The sequence below is a fragment of the Syzygium oleosum genome, unplaced genomic scaffold (genome assembly GCF_021117445.2).
Source record: "Syzygium oleosum isolate NSW1041296 unplaced genomic scaffold, Sole_v2.1 Sole_v2.09, whole genome shotgun sequence".
Taxonomy (NCBI): domain Eukaryota; kingdom Viridiplantae; phylum Streptophyta; class Magnoliopsida; order Myrtales; family Myrtaceae; genus Syzygium; species Syzygium oleosum.
Window position 1 is genome coordinate 394,622 of NW_026607493.1, and position 22,459 is coordinate 417,080.

General features: G+C 39.8%; 2 pseudogenes; one reads left to right on the plus strand and one right to left on the minus strand.

Moving 5' to 3' along the window:
• The first annotated feature begins 5,802 nt into the window (after nucleotides 1-5,802).
• On the plus strand, nucleotides 5,803-6,657 carry LOC115680411 (uncharacterized; annotated as a pseudogene).
• Nucleotides 6,658-14,718: 8,061 nt separating this feature from the next.
• Nucleotides 14,719-19,482, minus strand: LOC115680435 (probable glycosyltransferase At5g03795; annotated as a pseudogene).
• Nucleotides 19,483-22,459: the final 2,977 nt, after the last annotated feature.

Here is a 22,459-nt window from a genome sequence, read left to right on the forward strand (position 1 = left end):
TCAGCTGGCCAAAAGATTGGACGGCCGTTACTAACATTCGTGAACGAACCGGCTGCGGTAGAGTCGACACGAATAACTTCATTAAGTCACGTTCTGAGGGTTCAGGCATGATCTGCCCTGCCATGTTCCTCTAACGAGTGGCATACTCCTTCAGAGTCTCGCCCTTTTTCTGCTCAGCTCTCTCTAGGTCTTCTCTTGTAATAGTGACGTCGAGATTGAACTTGAAGTGCTTGACGAAAAGATTTGCCACCTCTTCCCACGAGTCATTCCGGTTGATCTGGTGGTTGGTATACCACCTCATTGCAGCATCCTTCAAGCTTGCTTGGAAGGTTTGGATCATTAGGGGTCCGTTAGACACATATCTATTCATGAGCCCCTGGTACATATCGATGTGCTGAATTGGGTTCGAGGTGCCGTCGTACTTCTCAAAGGCTGGCATCTTGAATTTATCGGGCACTTGGACCCGGGTAAAAATGGACAAATCAACAGGCGGAACACTTTGAGTTCCCTCCACTTCACGTAACCTCTGGTCGAGCTTGGCCAACAACTTGGCATTCTCATCGTTGGGGGGTGAATGAGGAACAGGAACCGACGGAGAAGCACTAGTGTTGATCAAAATGGCATCATCCAGTTGAAGGGTTGTATTAGTGTTTACAGCAGGAGATTTGTCAAGCCGGAGGCCTTGACGGGTTGGAGGTGGAATCTCTGATTTGGAGGCAACATTAATCTGCTGCTGCTTGGCCATGAGATCACTCATCATTTTGGACATGGCAGCCGTGATCTGCTCATTGATTGTATTCATGTGTTCTTTCAGCTTTTCGTCGATCATGGCTGCAATCTCGGCTTGATTGGCCATCCTTCTTTTGGTCACCGATCGAGTATTATGAGGATGAGGGGGATCCGTGGCAAATTACCTGCAAAAAGCAACGGTGGAATAAATACGACAAGTAAGAATAACGAGTCGGTCCATGACATCCTCTAGACCCTCAAGATGAAATTTCTTTCGAACGACCGATTCGTCCAGTAAATCCCGAAATTCCAAATTGCTTTATTCAATAAAAACCTGGACTGATTCCAAAATTTACAAATTATAGCTCAACGTTTTTCATTGAATTGCTCAAAATGGAAAATGTCTCAAAAGAATTCTTATAAAAATCGTTCAGCAACATTTATTACCAAAAAACATCAATAGCATGAAGTACAAATGTAAGCTAACATTCCATCTTAAAAAGAAAGAAAAACTCCCTAAACCAAACTAGAAATCAGATAGTCTTCCTTTTTTTAGAGGCTACGTGATCTATAAACGAATGGGCCTTCAAGGCGCGCTTTAATCGTGCATTCTCTTCAGCCAGAGCATCTGCCTTATCCTGGGCTTTCGTCGCATTTTCTTCGCTGATTTTGATTTGAGTCTGAAGGGTATGCCGTACTGTCACGACCGAGATCTTCGGGAGTATCTCAGCAGGGATGGTATGATGCTGAATATACTGGGCTGTGGCAAAGTGACTTCTCATCCTTCCGGTGGGCTCATCCGCGGGCCAAATCAGCTTCTGAGTGGAACAATTCTGCCAAGCCTCAGAATGACGCCTAAGCTCGACTCTGTAGGACTCGTCCTTCTCGAACTGGACTTGAAATTCATTGGGCCTGAGTGGAGGTGGGACATCCTGCAGAAATCGGAATTGACGTGTAACTCGAAGGGGCTGATAGCAGGTTGCCCCATAAATGCCCATCAAAGGTACGGGCTTCTGATCGCTATGGTATAATCGACCCTCAACCTCCCGAAACCACACAGCTTGCCAATGGAAAATCTTAGAGCTTGGATCCTTGAACAGATGGACCAATTGTGTATAGTGCAAGCTCTTAGTTTGATCTTATATTTGTTTGAACCTTAAAATAGGGTTATCAGTCATGTCAATTTCAAATACAGTCATATTTTCCCCAAATTGAGAAAGGTGTGAGAAAAGCCAGATTTGTAAAAGCTCAATCGAGGCTCGAAAAGCTCTATCTTTTCCTTTCTTGAATCGTGTCAGAGACATGAAAGTTTCTGCCAGAATTGTGTTTATAAAACTAACTCCACCACATATTTGTTTTACCGTCCTAGCTATCACCGGATCAATAGCATTTTGGCGGAATGGAAAAACGATGAGTCCAAAACAAACTAGGATAAAAATTTTAGATCTCATGAGGACGGAGTTATTTTCGAAACATTCAATAAGAAAAGATAATGGGCATGCTTGACAATTACCCTTTAGCACTTTTTCAATTTCCTTTTTAGTCAAATTCAAAAATTCAGCAAGCAATACCACAAGATCTACTTTAATGGGTGGTTCGACTATATCCAACTCAATCGATTTCCCAATGGCAATACTGTATTCTTCCAGAGTCGGTGTGAGCTCAAACTTACCTGCCAACACAAATGTGGTTGTCTCGGGGCACCAAAAATGAGTGAGTGCTTGCATGATCCCGCTCTGAACATCTATGTCTAGGATTGGCAGCATGAATCCAATATGCTTGAGAACGTTCTTCTTGAGCTCTAGCTTCGGAGTAAGCACGAAACAGATATCGAGGCGACCCATTCTTATAGACCACGTGCCAAAAGACTCAACCTAAACCATGGACCGATTCAAAATAAGATACAGAAAACCAAAGATAAAGCTCGAGAAATTACCGTCTTTGGGGAAAAAATGTCAATCACAGAGACATGCACATGAATCGTGAGTTTAAATCTTAATCTATCTATCCTAATGGCTTTTGCAAAGTGAAATGATGAATGGAACGACACGTCGCAGCCTCGTGTATAATCATCATGACTAGTCGGGTCCAATCACTTCGGCTTGGTTCGGTCGACAAGGGTAACCTCCATGCATTGTAGCCTCATGTGCATGAGGACGACCCTTGAGCCATTTTTTGAAAAAAATTTCGGGATCCAAATGGGATAACCTTTAGCGAAGTCTTACCGCCAAGGTTAAAGAACCATCCAAATACTATCTTAAAACTATGGGTGTGACCCAGGTCCGGTCACAGGTTGTGTGTGGTGTAGTGCAAATACTGTAAATCATGCACAACAATTATATGCAAACACCACTTCAATAGTGCAAAAATTAAATCACAATTCCACTCCACCAAGCCGGCAAAACAAAGGTTTAGCCAATCACTACTCCCCTTATAACTCCCATCCTGCAAAACCATTTAACACCTAAGAATGAGAATCCGATCAAATTTTGTCAAATCGAGTGATTTTTCCATAAAAATTTTTTGGCCTAAGTCCTCCTTAAAATTTTTTTTTTTTAAAAAAAATTTAAAGTTAATCTCCCCAGCGGAGTCGCCAAGCTGTCGCAACCTAAAAAAATCGGGTTTTCCGATCTTAGGCTAATGGATTACTAGATCAATTAAATTAACTAACCTAGCTCGAGTTCTCCCAAACTCTACCAATTCGCAACTTAGGTCCAATTATGAGCATGCAAATATTTTCAATGGGAGTCGCCACTAATCATTTAAGGTAGGTTGATTAGAAACCTAAATAAAATAGCGGGAGTACTATTTTATTTCTGCGAACCAGAAATTATGGATTCGGGGACTTGGTTACGCTAGATTCCCTAACGCCCTTTTGGTACCAATTTCAAGAAAAATACTTAATTTGACAATTTTGATAAATCCTAACTTAGAGTTCAAATGTGCAGAAATTTTCTTTTTTGATTTTTTTTTATTTATTTAAATGAAAGCTAACCTATATGTAATGGCGTGCAAAAAATTGACATGCGATTAATGCAACCTAACATGCAAACTATATGTCATGCGACGACGTGACCTATTGCTAATGAAGGGCATATTATTTTTTGTATTTTTTTTCTTTAATGAAATTCGGAATTAAAAATGCCAATTATCTAAACATGCAATTTTAAACTAAAGAAATTAACCTATTCTAGAGTAATATTTTTGGCATTTTTTAATCAAAATTCGAAATTAAAATCAAGTAAAAAAATATAACCGCTAAATCTTTCGAATTAAGTTTCGATATGAAGCCTGACAGATCGATCCTAAAATTCGAAATACCCGCTATGGAAATAACTCTATCTAAAGCCTGATAGATAGATTTATTTCCACGTGTGCGGTTGCGGATTAGGAAATTTTCCTAATCGATCACATCTTGAAAAAATTTAGATATCTCAAATATCTTGGATATATTCAAAGGATTTTGAAAATTTCAAATTCTATCCAAATTTGATAAGATCATATATCCAAGATTTCAAAAAAAAAAGGAAATAAATCCTAATTGAAATATTGCCTATTATCTAAGTATGCAAGATTAGATATCAATAAGCACAAATTAGGTAATAAAATATTCAAATCAAATCGGGATAAGATAATTACCTGATTTGCAGATTTCTCTCCTAATTTGAATTTACAGCGGATCGGGATTGTGACCGGCGGTGCGTTAGGAGCGGCGGCGCGACGTCGAGAACAGTGGCGGTGCACGAGCGGCGGTGCATGAGCGATGGCGCGGCGTCGAGAGCAACAGCGGTGGTGTCTCGTCGGTGTTGCTCACGGACAGCAAGATGGTGTTTAGTTGGGGACCTCCACGGCTTGGACTGGTTCTCGGCCGAGAGTGCTCTCGGTGGGCTTGGATGCTTAGCCGACTATGGCGGCTGGTTGTGACGCTTTAATCACAAAAGAATCAAGACTGCTCAAGAACTCACTGGACTTCCTGGACATTCGCTGCTTGCAGTTGCTGTTGATTGGTCGCTGGACAGAGAAGAGACGAGCAGGAACCGTCATGTGAAGGTGGAGATCGTCAGGATCAGCTGGGCTGTTGCTTCGGGGACACTAGGAGGGAGTAACGTTGGCAGAAAGGTGACAAAGTCAACCTCTTGGACTCACGGTTTCAGCCTTCAACTTGGACAAGTCTTCAACTGGGCAGGGGAAGCGACTAGTCTGATGCTTCGGGAAGATGCTTCGCTGCAATTGCAGGTTCAGCGATGAAGACTTGCTGGTGTTGCTCACGGTGGCCGGTTGGAGCAAGAAGTTATCCTGTGGCGTTCAAGGTGACCACGAGGGAGAGCAGCACCGCCAGGGATAAACTGCAGAGTCCTTTGGGCGCTGCGGAACAGCAGTGGCAACGACCCGGGCACGGCGGAGGGGCAGCGCGGACGCGGCGGATGCACCCGTACGCAACCGACTCTCTCTCTCTTTCTCTCCCTTTTGCTCTCTCTAAAAATCTGATTTATGAAATTATGAAAGCTTCCCCCAGATTATGAGACATAAACATATATTTATAATGTAAACCTAGGTCAATTAGCCGGGCTTTCTAGTCCTAATGGGCTTAGGTTTAGGCTTTAATTTAATTCTAAGTGGGCTGAATTAATTTGGGCTTTTCTTTAATTAAGCATAATGGGCTAATTTAAGCTCAAATTAAGACAACCAAGCCCTTTTGCGCGTGATTTTCGGCCCATGCTTTTCGAGTGAGCCGAGTCTCGTTCGGTGCCCGAGCTCGATTTACGTGATGAATTTTAAGCTCGCTTACCACCGCCGATCCGGTGCGAAATGCAGTTAATCTATATGAACCTAAACTTTATGCTATGCGATTTATAATATTTTTGTTCAGGGGTTAAAATTTAATCCCTAATTTTCTATGCAATTAACCACTAAATGATGCGCCGAAATTTAGGTGTCAACAATGCTGTGAAACAAGAATATTTTCCTCGTGATTATATTCTGATCGGTGTGACGTTACAGATTCATCTAACAATTGATGGTGATTCAATTCACATTCCTGAGTAATTTGTTTATTGTGCATTGAGAGGTTAGTCAATTTCTTTCTAGACTTTTTCCCAACAGAATCAAAACAAAAGAAAAATGCATATCCGGTGTCTTTAATCAACAGCCTACCATTAACTTTTTTTATTTTGTTTTTATCTTTAGTTTCCAACTTAAGTTCTAGACATTTCGAGCACCATCTCAGCTCGTATCTCACTTTGTCACTCTCCAGCACCTTCTAGCATCCCAAGTTCTCGACTTTTCCCACACACACGCGTATATATATCCTCAGACCATTTTCATCCAAAAACACAACCCTTCTTAAGCTTGGTTTCTTCTTCCGATCAGCGACAAAATCATGAAACGTGTCGACAACAGGAAAAATACCACGACGCTCCCCGTCGTGACTCGTGACGAGGAAGGCAAGCAGAGGGTGGAGAAGATGGAGGTGGAGGCTCGCGGCGTGGACACCCTCAAGTACATAGAGCGGAAGCTGATGGACAAGGGCGTGCGGCGGATGGAGCGCCACCCTGCCGATGGCCTTGGCGGCAAATACACGTGGGAGGGACCGGAGGATCCGGCGGAGAGCAAACTGGCTCCGTCGCCACCGGCAATTGACGAGAAGGACCCGAACTACGTGGACGAGGAAGCAGAGGAGAAGGTGATGAGAGGGGAGGACGGGAAGGTGGCTGAGCTGGTGGTGGGGGAGGTGGAGGTGCCCAAGGCTCGTGAGGTTGGGGTCGCTAGGATCGATTCACTTGATGGTGCACCAACAAAAGGATTGAGTAATTTGATGAGTTCAGTAATGTCTATGGGATTCCGCGTATATGTAATGTTTCATTTTATAGTGATGGATACTAATTCCAATAATGAAGGATACTAAATCTAAATTTCATAAACGATAAATTGCGGAAAACATGTTCAGAAACATTTGAATCACTGATCGGAAGATATGTGACACAACGGAACATATTTTTGATTTTCATAGATTAAATGCACTTTTGTAATTTCGAGAGAGTTTCGATTTCCGTTCTTCGACCGTATAAACGAATGACCGAGAGTGAGAATTAGAGAAACTTTTTTCTCTTTCTTTTTGTGTTCGTTGGAGAGTTCTGACTACTTTTGTTTTCTTCTTATTTCTTATTTGAAGAAAACAACGTAACTTCCACATCCCGAAAAAACAAGTAACTGCCTTGTGCAGTTACTTTTGATGGATATGGGCTTATTTGCTCGACAAGGGCGGCGCATAAATTATCATATAGTGTCTTCAGCTTATTGCTTTCCGCTATACCCCTTCGATGGACATTGATTGTGGATTTGCTTTTGCTGTATACAAGAACAGGCCATTCGTTATCGGAGAGAAAATTAAATTTTCTTCATTGTATAGAAGGTTATCTCAATATCCTTACTTTCTTTTAAGATTAATTACTCTGTTGAAATATAATATTTATCAAAAGTACGAAGAGTAACGCACATTAATTACATGAAAAATGTCCTCCTATTCAATGTGTCTTGTTAGATCGTATGTCACTATCGCATATTTCAATTTAAATTTTGCCTGTTACAAAATACATACTTTAGCTTTTACAAGGAGCTCATGTTAGAATCCGAGTACTTCTATAAAGATATGCATGAATCGCCAATATTTTATTAGGCGTTATAAAAAAATCTAATTGCCTATAATTAGATTTAATTATTATAAAATATTTTTGGATAGATAAAATGAATTAATTTGATAGGAAAAAATAATTATATAAAAATTAAATAATTTCTACACAGATATTAGCTTTATCTTCATATTGAAACAAAATAATTAAAATCCATACCCATAAAAAAAACTTTCTTGATAGTGGTGTTGGGACATGGGAGTAAAAAAAGAAAGGGTCAATACCACAAAAAATCTTAAACTTGTATATTTATGACAAATTTATCCCAAACTAATTTTTTAACCATCAAAAACCCCAAACTGGTACACTTATGACAAATTTACCCTCCATTAGTTTTCATTAAATTTTACAGTCAAATTGATGAGTTGGATAACATATGGCAGTTGATGAGTTTACCAGTTTAGGGTTTTACCCCTCTGTTTATCATAGATTTATCAATTTATGATTTTTCGTAGTATTAATCTAATTTAACAGAGGGTAAATTTGTCACAAATGTACCAGTTTGGGGTTTTTAGTGTTCAAAAAATTAATTTGGGGTAAATTTGTCACATGTGTATCAATTTAGGGTTTTTTATGATCAAAAAATTAATTTTGGGTAAATTTGTCATAGGTATACCAATTTAAGGTTTTTTGTGGTTTTAACCCTAAATGAAATTGAAACATGGTACAACAGATGGCAACTCCTCCACACACGTCAGTTGGTGATCAGATAAATATTATTGCGACAATAATATTTAAGTATTATTTGTTACTATCCCAAATTTGATTTTTCACATAATAAGTATACTAAGAAATTGAAATGATTTTTTTACATTTAGATTTAATTGAAAAGTACTTGTAAAGGGCTGTCACCCAAGTAACGTAGAAAACATAAAATCTTAAAAGAGAGGTAAGTGCATTGATTTGGAAATATGTAATGATAAAATTACAATCGTATGTTCAAAAGACAAGTTGGGAAAAAGAAAACAAAATGTAAACTTGTCTTTGGTTAGATTAAAGAAATAAAGCAATACAAAAACAAATAAAGGAAAAAAACTGTGGGAAAACTTATATTAGTTGAGAAAAAAGGAAAAGGGACAATTTTGGGAAGAAAAAGATTAAAGGGAAAAAGTGACCAACAACCCTAAACTATACCCACTATGACATATTTACCATAACTTTTTTTAATGACATAAAAAATCCCAAATTTGTACCCATGTGACACATTTACCCTCTGTCAAACTTTTGTAAATATCCGCCCACATAGATGCTGAAAAGCAAATAATGTTGACATGGCACTTACATAGAGGGTAAAGTGTCACATAAGTACAAGTTTAAGGTTTTTTATGTCCAAAGAAAAAGTTTAGATAAATATGTCACAATGGGCATAATTTGGATTTTTCATGTCACAAAAAAGTTCAGAGTAATGTGTCACAGTTTATATAGTTTGGAATTTTTTGTGACTTTTTCTCAAGATTAAAAAAGGGATACGTACACTTGAAATCCTAAAACTTGTCATGAAAGCACAATTAAGTCCTAAAACTTACAAAAAGTGTAATCAAGTCTTAAAACTTATCAAATTTGTGCAATCAAATCATTCTGTTAACTTCGTCCAAATTGCTTTTTCTTAATTTGGCTAACAGAAAATGCTGACATTGCTTTTTTTATTATTTTCTCTCTCCTACGTGGCGCTGATGTGGATAAAATAAGAAGAATAAGTCTAAAATGATGGTGTAGCCCTCAACCAGGTCTGGGCGAGGGCCGGCGACCCTTACCCAATTTGGGGAAGGGCCACGATCCTTGCCCAAATCTAGGCGAGGGTCACTAGCCCCTGGGCAAGGCCCCGCAAACCCTGTCACCCATCCCTCACCCTCGCCGGCCTTCCCGGTGAGAGTGGAGCAGTTACGGGGAGGGCTACAACCCTCCTCACCTGTTTCTCCCCCTTTTGTTTTAAATTTGGCTTTTTTAAAATTTATTGTAAATAAAATTTATATTAAAAATCAAATTTGTACCAAAACGATACCGTTTTAGCCTTATATTTTATGATTTAGCTACGTAAGAGAGACAAAACAATAAAAGAAAAAAGCCGTATTAGTATTTTTAGTTAGCCAAGTTAGACGAAGTTAACGGAAGGACTCGATTACATCAATTTGACAAGTTTTAAGGCTTGATTACACTTTTTGCAAGTTTATAACTCAACTATACTTTCGTAATAAGTTTTAAAACTTCCAACGTACTTATCTAAAAAAAAAAAAGAATAGGTTGGATGAGCTATTTTTTTTTACATAGATCAACTGTCACTTTTTATTATCAATAACTTGAAGACATATTCTTGTAAAACAGTGCCATCTCTCAACCCAAAAACACCAATATGGTATACCAACAGATAAATATTGAGCGTTAACCACAATAGGCCACTCTTCATTTGTGATTGGTCCGTCTGATATTAAAAATTTAAAAATTACATACAGTCTGCACAGAGAACGAAAAGGGAAGGAAATGGCCCAATTGGAGGTGGACCACTTGTCAACCTTTAGGTGGCAAGTTCAAATAATATTTGGGCCTCCGGCTGAACTTTTTTCTAATAGAATCTGTTGGAGGCGCCAGTTTTGGAGCCTTCAGCCTTCTTTCTTTTTTTTATTTTATTTTAATCTTTTTCTTCTCAAAATTCTTCCTTTTTCCTTTATTCTAAACTAACATAAGCGTGGGTCGACGAGGCCGGCCATCGTCGACCCGCGCTTGTGGCCGGTCGCAGGCCACCGCCAAGGCCGGCAACCAGCGGAGGAAGGAAGAAGAAAAAAGAAAAAAAATAAAAAGAATGAAAAAAAGAAAAATAAAATATTAACATATTTAAGATAATTAATTCCGGAAATTATTTTCACCTTCCTTAAGTAGGGAATTCACTTTCCTAAATTTATGCATGAATGGTTTCCTTGACCAGAAAGTGTTTTCGGTTGACCAAATCATTTTGGGAAAATGACGCAAACAGTCCCTGAAGTTTGGCGCAATGTGCAATTTGATCCTAGAACTTTTAATTTGTTCAATGTAGTATCTGAACTTTAGCCTAATATTCAATGTGATCCTAGAACTTTTAATTTGTTCAATGTAGTATCTGAACTTTAGCCTAATGTTCAATGTGATCCATGAACTTTTAATTTGTTCAATGTGGTCCATGGACTTTTGGTATATGTTCAATTTAGTCCCTAAACTATATGAAAATGTTCAATATAATATTTCCATTAATTCAAGTTCAGGGACTACATTGAACATTTTCATATAGTTTAGGGACTAAATTGAACATGTATCAAAAGTCCAAGGACCACATTGAACAAATTAAAAGTTCAAGGACCACATTGAACATTAGGTTAAAGTTCAGGAACTATATTGAACAAATTAAAAGTTCAGGGATCAAATTGCACATTGAGTCAAAGTTTAAGAATTGTTTGTGTCGTTATCCCAATCATTTTCGGATAACCAAATAGATGAAAATCCGGAAAATACTTTCCCGGAAAACAATTTCACCAAAACAAACGCACCCTTAGTACTGATTGAATATTTGCTCTGAGCTGCTTTCCTTATTGATATTGTTCAGTTCTCTCGGAAGATCTTCACTGTGATGATCTTGCTGTATAGTAATCGTGTGAAAGATCAAGTGTAAAAAAGTAAGTGCAGTAGCTGAGTCCTGATAATATGATATATCATTTGTAAAGAATCAACACTTGTCAATTATAACTTGTTGAGCAGATTACTAGTGCAATACAGCCGTATTGCGGCTGTTAGTCTGGAGAGTGGATATAGGCTTTAGGATAAAGCTGAAACACTATATATCTGCTTGCAAATCTTTTATATCTTCAATATTAATATTACCTAATCTTTATTATCACGATTTGTCAAATAGCAGCATGCACCTAATTTCTACAAATTGTTTTTGCCAATATTTGAAGTTGAACTTGCTATATTTCGCAAATATTTTTCATAGTTCTCAAACAATCTATTCACCCCCCCTCTAGATTGTATTGTTAGCCCCAACAAAATCAAATCCGGAAGTCAAGGCTTTAGTCTGTTAGCCAAGACTTTTGAGATGATTTTATAAATGAAATTGTACAAATTGATAGGGTGATACTGTTCCCATCTCTCTAGGTTGGGTACTTTGGGGATAAGGGAGATATGACTCTTGTTTAAATATGGTTTTAAGATTCTAAACCTAAAGAAATTCTGCACCTCCTTGAATACATCATGTTGAACCTCTTCCCAAAAGTGTTGATGGAATTGCCCATTTAGTCCATCCGGCCCTGGTGCCTTAGTGGAGGCCAACTAGAAAACTGCTGCCTTTACTTCCTCTAGTGTCACCTCAGTTGTTAGACGACAGTTTATTTCTTCTCCAACCAAGTTGTGATAGTTTTCTAACATTGGTTGAAAGCTGCGGGGGCCCTCCAAAATATAAAGGTTCCGAAAGAATTCTCCATTGATTGCTTTAATTGATCAACATCTCGTGTCCATTCCTCATTTTCAGATTTTAGCATTGTAATTTTGTTCTAAACCTGTCAAACTGGTGAGTCGGGTCAAGTTTGGGTTGGGTCAAAAATGGTCCGACTCAAATAGACCCATTTAATCCGTTTTGACCCATTTCCATGTAATGTAAATCTAATGACCCATACACAACCCATACCCAACCCGACCCATATTATTAAAATACTTCCATATTTAACTCAATCTAGAAAAACTAGTACCCAAACTGAAATAAGAGTACGGAGTGAGTAAGCGAGAGATTGAGTGAGGGCAAAAGAGATGAGTTAGGTTTAAGTAAGTTGTAAACCTATTTATGACCCATTTAACACTCATATTATGTTTACACCCATTTATAACCCATTTACTTAATATAACTAACCCATTTACTGATAAATGGGTTAAAAATGGGTTCATGATCCATTTTGACAGATCTATTATATTCCTCTGCCATCTCTGTATGGTGTGGCATGAAAATACTTTGTATTTTTGTCTCCCTACTTTAACCAATTTATTCTCGATCTTAGTAATTGGACTCTTTGATCCTGCCTCCACAATTTTTGATCCTAACCAATTTATGGGTTAACCAATTTATTCTCGATCTTAACCAATATATGGGTTAATTGGACTCTTTGATCCTGGCATGAAAATACATTTGATCCTGCCTCCACAATTTTTCTATTTCTTCCTTTAGCAATTGGACTCTTTCTCAGTCCTGCCCTCCACTCAAAATGTTTGTAAGTTTATGGATTTCCTTCTTCAAGCTATTGATTCTTTTCTGAGCATTCGTGAACTTTCTTTTACTCCAAACTTCTAGTTCACCAGAAACTCTTTTCAGCTTTGTCAACAAGTCTTTAGCCAAGCATCCCTTACAATTTCCTCACATTCAGCTTCTTCCGGCCAAAAAGCTTGAAACTTTAGTTCCTTTTTCCTTTTTGCATGTCCTGGGGAGAGAAATTAATAGCGGGCTATGGTCGGAACCAATAACCGATAATGCATAAACCTCCACTTTCAGAAAAGTGACTCTCAACTCATAGAACATACTACTTGGTTTAGTCTTTTCTTCACATATGCATCCCCTTCCCTATTGTTAGCCAATGTATATGCACACCCTTTGCTCTCTAGGTCCATGAGGCAGCAAGAATCTAAGAAATCTTGGAAAGCCTTCATTCGGTAATTCTCTGCTAAACGCATACCAACTTTTTCCCAAAGGTCAAGAACTTCATTGAAATCCCCAACATAAACCCATGGAAAATTGTTCGAGTGACTTATCTGGTACAACTCCTCCTAAAGGTGAGGTCTTGCTTGAAAATCATTTGGTGCATAAGCAAAGGTGATACGCATTCTCCGCCTACTCTCTATATACTCCCCAGTCACATTCACAAAGTGTGAAGAGTGTGACTCCACTGTAATCGAGATTCTATCATCCCAAAAGAGTACCAACCCCCTGTGATCCCTACTGGATTCACCACAAATAAGTTCTGAAATTGCAAATGTTGTTTTAAACGAAATACCACTTTTTCTTGGTTTTTTGTTTCCATTAAGAGCAGTGAACTGGGCCTCTCCTCAGCCACTAGGGCTTGGATGGCTTGAATTATCAGGGTTGTGCCCAATCCCTGACAATTCTATCACACGAAATTCATATATAATCCGGTGGCTTATTTGGGCATGCCACTAGAGCCCATTGTTCATTCTCTGTTGCCAATTGGATAGGTGTCTCAAGTAACTAGGATTCATCGAGTACCGTCAAGTTAGGTTGCTGAGTATCATAGCGGTTGTACCTCCTTGCTTTCTTACCAACTGAAATTTTCTTTTTGCAAAGCTTTTCTTTTGAGAAACAGGGACTAGAGTCTTCATTATCTCTATTTGTGCAGGATCCGTGACATAAGGTGGGATTGCTTCAGCCATTTGGCAATCCTACACCTCAAATTAGTAATCTCCAGTAAGTATCTCCTTCCCCTTCCCCACACTATTGCTATTTGGTTGTTTCTGTGGGCTGGAGGTCCCTGGTTCATATAGCACAATCTATCTTGGGTTTGGCGGAGTTTCTAGGACAACTTCTTCTTCACTACTAGCCTTTTTCTTACTGCCATTAAAAAAATCATCCAAAAAGGGCTATTTTCTTAATCCTCAGGCCACCAGCCAAAAATACATCCATCCTCTGTAGCGAAATTTTCTTCGTTGTATGGCACCTCCTCACAATAGATAGCATATTGACCTATCCTTTTGCAAGAGTAACAATAGTGTGGGAGCCTCTCATATTTAAAGTCAAGCTAGACTTTCTTCCCTTCGTTATATGATCTCGTGATTTTTAGTGATCTCAAGATCGGACAATCTTGATTAAAAATTCGCTTGTTAAAAAATTCGCAATTTCCAACTATCTGGCATTCGATGCGTCAAATTAGTTGTTGACCCTCGTTGTATCCTTCGATCGAAATTTGGACGAAGTCTTGACGAGTTGACTTTGGGTCCAAATTTGGTCAAAAAAATGAGTTGTAAGGCCTCGCTCGAACCAATTACATCACAGGAAACGGCGACTTAGAGGACATCATTGACTCACATTTTGATGCGGATTTGCCCGGTGGTCAGCACCGTTCTTCACGAAATCAATCCTGGTTAGTTCCCCTATCTTTTAGATAAAATTGCTGCAAATTTGTTTTTCTTTCTGCACGGAACCGCCTTATTAATAACATCAAAAACCATCTTAGCTCTTGAAACTGTGCTGAACTGGAAGAGGATTTGCCAGTGGCCAATGCAATCTGTTCCTCCTCCCACATCTACAATTCAATTCAATAATTTTTCTCTACCACACAGATTACTGATTGTCACTCAATCTAACATTAAGTCGCCTGAGCCACACAGAATGAAGTATCATGTGAAACACATCATATCTCTTAGGCGGAGAGTGAACCTTGAAATGCCTTCGTACCTACGCCACTCTCCTCTGCATCCTTATGTACTGCCTCGACGAGATGCTAGTGAGTATCCTCTTCAGATTTGGGATCTCCCCCACCAGAACCTCGACCGAGAACGATCTCCAGTTCAAGATGTCGCTGAATGGGGGCACATAGTGGTCCGAGATCAGCATCGGCACACATCTCGTGTAGATAGCCTCCACCACTCTCGGGCTCGCAACCTCGTAGCCACTCCGGCAAATGCAGAACTTGCTCTTTCTCATCATGTCATAGTAAGACATGCCTCGAGGGAGGTACCGATGGACCTTCACGTCCTCGTCCTTGTTTTCCCAGTGCTGGAGGAGAATGGGCCTGATGGGCCCGTGAAGCCCGCCCGCGAAGAAAGCCAATATTGAGCGGTGTGACGGCGATGGCCCCCCAATTAGGCCATGTATCCCACCGGTGTGGAGGTTTACTTCTGGAAACGAGATGTCCTTGGACGGGTCAAAGCCTTCGGAGATATTTGCATTACACAAGACTCGGATCGAGTTCCTATGAAGATGTGGAACGGCAAAGGAAGCCTCCGGCCCCTGCAAAAGAATCTCAGCTTTCAATGTACTCTCAATATTAAACTCCTGTTATTCTCAAAGTCTCATGCATCGTTACATCCTCGCATGCATTAAGTGGGGTGATCTAAATATAAATCGGAGACCTACCCAGTCATGACAAGCCAGCATAAAATGATCAGCGCCCAAGCTGCGATTCCAATATGGGTACTTGCTCGCCACTACATCAATGTAGTCAATCACGGTTCGCTTTATGGGCCCGAAATCGTGCGAATCCCGTACATACATGAACTGGACCATCATCGCCACACTGAAAGGGAGGAAGAAGACGTGGGCTTTGCGGGGATCTCCGGTGCGGAATCGCTTGTTTATTTCAACCATGTGGATGAAGTTACCCTCCATAGCATATATGCTCTTGCAAGGACCGTTGTGGAATACCGGTGGATTGCCCTCCTTGTAAATGAATATCTTGAACTGTTTTTCCATTTCCAGATAACTCCTGTAGTTGGAATTTAAGTCTTTTTAGCAAATGCAAAAATGTCAAAGTGACCCTCAATGAGAGTGTCTCATAGAGAATCAAACAAGAGCTCTATATTGATGGGGTTAAATCCGAAACAGAATCAGAACAATTACACAGATAATAGAAAAATTGACACACAAGTTTACCCAGGTTCACCCCCGAATAGGGCTATGTCCTGCAAAGGGATTCCACTATGATATTTAGGGTTTACAACAACAACCACTCGTTACAATGATCTCTCATACGAGTACAATATATAGGACTTAAAATGGGCCAAAAGCCCAAGCCTATCCGAATCCCTTTAATCCCACAACAAACGGGCTACCAAACCCGATGTTGTTTCAAGGACCCTGCCCCCAAGCCCCCGCCCGCTCACCGGCAAGCGGGGCCACTGTCCACTCACCGGGGAGCGGAACCCCCGCCCGCTGTCCGATCAGCGGGACTCCTGTTTCGGGAGCGCTGCCCTCGAACTCCCGCATTCCGTGCACAGGAGTCACATGTCGTCAGATTATACTTAGATTTTCCTAAGCTCACGTGGGCGTGCCCGATATGAAAAACAAGAGTCCCCGAAGTATTCGCCAACTCCAACATATATCACCTGTTTTTCTTGTTTCTTGTAAATACTATGAAAAGATTAGATGCAAGATATATGAACTTCCAGTAACATGTAATATTAACTAAACTTAAGAGGCAAACATTCCACTCGGGGTATTGTAGTCAAAATTCTATTCTTGATCCAGTTGTTAATGCTCTTAAGTTCTTGATCAAGACCCACTAATCTTCCATTGCTTCTTACGTAAGATGCAATTAATTGCTCCTACTCGTTGGGCATCACTGACGTTCAATGACCTGTACAGATCTACAGAGACATCCCATTAATTGAGTCAATGTTGGATGATCTGATAGCGTCTCTCTTCAGTCAACTTACAACCCATTTTTGTCTGCATCAACATGATGGTGTTCAAGTCTCACTCTCTAATTCATTGTAATGTGTATCCCTCACTTAGTGGTCAAATCAAAGTAACACATCAATCGGTAAAGGTTGGGAACGACTCCAAAGAAATAAATAGCAAAAACCTTGTACGTACTAAAGGCTGCATTTGGGAACACTTTGGGGGAAGGCTTTTGAAAAAATACAAAGAACTTTAAGTTGAAAGAGTTTTTCAAAATGCAAATTGTGTTTGGTAAGTTATAACTTAAAAACTCATTGCAAGGCAATTTTGAATAAAATAGCGTTTGGAAAAATTACACTTGCAAAGCACTTTTTTTATTTTTTATTAAAGAAAAGTTGAAACCCTTCGCCGGAGCCGGCAAAGGGTAGGCGGCCGTCGGCGACCCAGATCTGGCGCCGGCGGCCTTCGTCTGAGGTCGAACAACCTCAAGCAGCCCTCGGCGACCGCTAACGAGGGTCGCCTGGGGTGGAACGACCGCCAACGAGGGTCGCAAAACCCAAGCGAGGGCCGCCGGCGACCCAGATCTGACGCCGTACAGGGGCTACCTGAGGTCGTTCGACCTCAAAAGACGGCCGCGTAGCGCCAGATTTGGGTCGTCGGTGGCCCTCGAGGGTCGTCTAGGTAGCACTACCTCAGGCGGTTGTGCGACCCCGTCGCTCGACCGCAAGCAACCCTTGTCGGTGGTCGCCAGAAGTTGCCTGAGGTTGTTCGACCTCAGACGACGGCCGAGAGGCGCCAGATCTGGGTTGCTGGCGGCCCTCGCTGAGGTTGCGTGGCCCCTCGCGGCGGTCGTGCGAGCCCAGGCGACAATTGCTGGGTTACGTGACCACGCCGGCCCCCCTCCGGCCGGTTGCCGTCCCCTCATAGCCACGTCGGCCGAGGTGTAAGTGAAGAAGATGATGAACGGTGATAGACGAAGCCAAAGCCAGAAAATCAAAAAATAGATGAGGGTAGTTTCGAAAGAAATTTTTTTTTACTTACCCGAGGACTTGCATGCCAAGAAAGCTGAAAGCCCAAGGCAACCTAGGACTTGCCTTGGGCTTTCAGCCTTATGAAGGCTGACTTTTGCTGAAGGGGAGTTTCTAAAATTGTTCCCGAACACCAAATTTTAGCCCATGCCCAAAGTCCCTTGGCAAAGCCAATTCCAAATGCAGCCTAAGTCCCTAGTAAATGAGTACTAATTGTAAGTTCAAGTGATTATGCAACATTGCCTAACTCACTCGCTAGAGATTTAAGAACACATTACCTGTGAAAAGCATTAGCATTCCTATACATTGGACCTACAGGGACGTAGTCCGGGTCGTCCACCGGCTTCCCAATCTTAGCTTCTCAAATCCTGGATCTAGCTCTTCTTAGCCCCGCTTCTAGCCTCTCTAAATCAGTGTATAACCTTTTACGCCACGCTTTCTCAACAAAACCATAAGACTCATTTAGGGCAGGCACATGGCCGGCGACATTTACAGAAAAGTCCGAGGTACTTTCCTTCGTGGCGTTCTGCATAAATATAGACATGAATCGGCTTCATGTTACGAAAATGAGGAATGCAAATAAATTGAGAGAGGTCAGTTCAGAAATGCTAATAAGGAACCATACTAGTAGTGGTAATCGATATCAACTAATGATAAAACTCACATTAAAGCTGCACATAAAATTAGGAAATGCTTTACAAAGGTGATCACAAAGTGGAGTGCAAACTATGGTGCCATCAGGTAATAGCATAAATGCAAGTCGATTTCATTGCTTCGTTCCAATATTGGTGTGCCTCCTGTGCTTAGCAGACACTTTTGAAGGAAAATTCTGAGGATAAATCAAGACAAATTTTGGAGAGAGAGAGAGAGAGAGATTGGGAGTCTATGTCGTCACAGAAGCAGAGAGGCTTATGAAGTTTAGGGCACTGACACCAATAAGACACTACTTAGGTTTCTAAAACAGAGCAATGAAACAAATCAGAATGCAACGAAGAATGATTTTACCAATCCCAACAGGTTAATTAGGCTTGTAATTAGCGAAAATAACACTCTGACCTAAAACCCAGAAAGCTTTATGCATTCAAGAATCTGAAAAGAAAAAGGAAAAGAGGGACGAGTGACTCTTATTCGTGCACACAGCCAATTGAAATGCTAGTGACGAGAATTTTCTGGATCGTTATTGTGTAAACAGTAGATTGTGTGCTAAACAAGCCATCTCATCAGTAATTAACTAACTTATCTATCAAATTACGCGTTCCCTGTACCATATATTAAGATAGATATTAAGAAAAGAGAAATTTACGCTCGGGTTATTTGGTGAGCTTTCTACTGCAAGCGGGGAAGGAGCAGAGTGCGTGGTGGCAACAAAATCATCCGAGACTGCTCTCTCCATTTTCTGAACTCCGACCACCACCAGGGGATGGTCCGGCGTCGGAGGCCCCTCCTCGGACCCTCTGAGGCTGCTTCCGCCAGCGTCACCGGCCTTTGCATGCAAAACGGGAATCTGCAAAGCGGCATCCACGGTTGGAGTCCGAGTGGGAGACGAGGAAGAGTGAGAGGAGTTCCATAACCATGAGAACTCGGATACCAAATCCCTGGCAGGTGACTTCCTCGGAGCGGCGACTGAAACGAGTCCTGCCACCGCAACCAACGGCACCATGAGAAGAAGAAGCTTCATCGACGGTGACACAGACCAACATGCACGAATCTTTTTCTCACAATCCATCTCTCTCTCTCTCTCTCTCTCTCTGCAATATAAGCCCCAAAATGCAGGGGCCAAGAAGTGGAAAAGATGAAGATGGTCGTCTATGTTGGCAATGCGGACTTGCTAACCGTTTGCTATGACTCTGAATCTACCTGGGACTGTACTTTGCCGAGAGAGAGAGAGAGAGAGAACACACATGGTCATTGATGTTTTGCTCTATCACGCCAAGAGTCTTCGTGCCCGGACCTCAATCTCTGAATTTGCATGCAAACTTTTCGTATTCCCCGCTGTGCCCTTCCGTAAATTTCTTTTCCTGGATTCATTCCGAAAAGAAAAGGAAATCTTTTGTTTTCTTTTTCACGTAAAGGAAAAGGTTTGGACAGCATTAGGACGTAGGAGCTCCCTCACATGAAGATTGCTAATGAAGGGTCAACTGCTTCGCGGGGGAAAAGAAAATTTATTAGAAACATCACAAACCGAGATACTTTTTTCTTATAAACTTTTATACAAATGGAGTTTATCCAAATGGAGTAAACGAAAGATCCGTTTGTTTCGTGAAAAATGTATCATTTTTAGAAAACATTTTCTAGGAAGTGACTTCATTTTTCGGTGTTTGACTGAAACTTGAAAAAGACCGGAAAAATATTTTCCGTTGTTTGGTAATGAAAATATGATGGGAAAAATAATAAAAAAATTCGTTTTTTTAATTATTTTTATTTTTATATACTTTTCTTTCCTTTTCTTTTTTTCTTTTTGCTTCTTCCTTGACCGGTCAGGCTCGACTTCACCTAAGGCGATCGTCGGCCGTCACCGTGGCCGGCGATTGGCCGAGGAAGAAACAAAAAGAAAAAGGAAGAAAAGAAAAAATTAAAAATAATAAAAAAATCGATTTTTTATAAATATTTTGATAAGAACAAACATTTCATTAATCAAGGTCTCGAGCCCGATTGCCAGAGACCTGATACTGAATGCACGGACCCGAGAATCAAAGTTGGGGTTTCCACGCCCAAATGTAGAATTTCATATCCAAGGGTCGATATTTAGTCATATTTTGGAAAATGTTTTCTGATTCTTTAAAAAAGGAAATGGTTAATATCACGAAAAATCTTGAACTGGTACACCTATGACAATTTTACCCCAAACTAATTTTTTGACCACAAAAAACTCCATACTGGTATACTTGTAATAATTTTACCTTTAATTTGTTTCCGTTAAATTTTACTGTCAAATTGTTTTGTTAAATGACACACGGCAGTTGACTGACGTGCTAGTTTTATGTTTGACCCTTCGTTTGTCATAGGTATACCAGTTTGTGATTTTTTTTTGTATGAATCCAATTTAACGGAAACTAATGGAAGGTAAATTTGTCACAAATGTACCAGTTTGAAATTTTTAATGGTCAAAATATTAGTTTTGGGTAAAATTGTTACAGGTGTATCAGTTTGGGGTTTTTTGTGGTCAAAAACTAGTTTGGGGTAAAATTGTCATAGATGTACCAATTTGGGGTTTTCCGTGGTATTAATCCAAAAATAAATCATTTTCCTGAATTTAAGTTTTGGTAGAAAAACATTTTTCGTTGACTCATTTGCCAAAGCGAACCAAAAGCTGAAAAATAAGGAAAATGTTTTCGGCAAAACAAACGGACCCAAAGTTATTAATATCAGACACTTTATAGACGTCCGTCCGTTGGTTCTCTGCATGCCCAACAACCCTTTTACCCGATCAAAAACACCAAAGAAACCTCAATAAAATTTGAGGAAAAAAAAAAGGAAGAAAGGATTTTTGGGAAAATACAAATATAAAAAAAAAACGCTCGAATATTGGAATACTGCACATTTGTCTCTTAACTTTCACCTTTTATGACGAATTCACTGGATTTCCATTTTGGTACATTCGTTGACTATGGATTTTAAAAGTTACCATGAAGGTAGCTCTATTTATGCAAAATATTTGAAGAAAAATGCATTTTTGGTATTGAAAAGTCATGTGTTTCGCACATGCATGGGCAGGGACTTAATAATTATAATGAAATAAAATTTTGGAGGGATGGTATAAAAGTTGCCATGTTCTTACGTTTTTTCTTACTTCTTGATGGAAATAAAACTAATATTTTGATGTTAAAGATCTAGTCATTAAATTATAACGAAATAAAACTAATATTTTGATGGATTTTGTGTAACTTTTTCTTTTCTTTTCCTCGGTTACCAAGACAACGAAGAGAAAATGGCCTGCTTCTCTTACGTTTTTTCGGTTTTGGCTTTAAACAAATTTCGTTCTGTCCACTGCATTTCAAAACAATTGTCGCAGTCTGATGTTAAAGATCAAGTCATTAAAATTTAATTAGTTTTGTTAAAAATTCATTTATTAAATGATTAGACTTCATACATATGCTGCATGGTAACTTAACGTTGATATAGGAGAGTGGAATTTTCATCGACAGCAGGAAACAGTAAATGCCCCAAATTTTGTAGTCGATATATAAAAGTACAGTTATGTCAACGATCTTCAAACAAGCAATGATAATAATCAATGGAACGAATTCTAAATAATGATTGTCAAGCTAGAATTTCAATTTTTGTGTAATTATCCATGAAGAATATTTAATTCATATGTGAAAAATTACCAAATCAGTCATTAACCTATTGTGCGAATGCCAAACTTTTCAATTTTACCAATTTAGTCAAAAACTTTTGCATGAAATTCCAATGTAATACTTCCAATCAATTTTCATAAAAAAAATCACTGACATTGCGGTTCAGTCATCACTGGTCGTCTTACGTGATACATAGACTTGTCAAAATGAGTTACAGATCCATTTCTTAACCCATATTTGATGGGCTGAGTTATTATATGGGTTAATTAGATTCATTAAATAGGTCATAAATGAGTTTAGAATGGTAAAACTCAAAATAATATGAGTGTTAAATGGGTTTACAATTTACTTAGACTC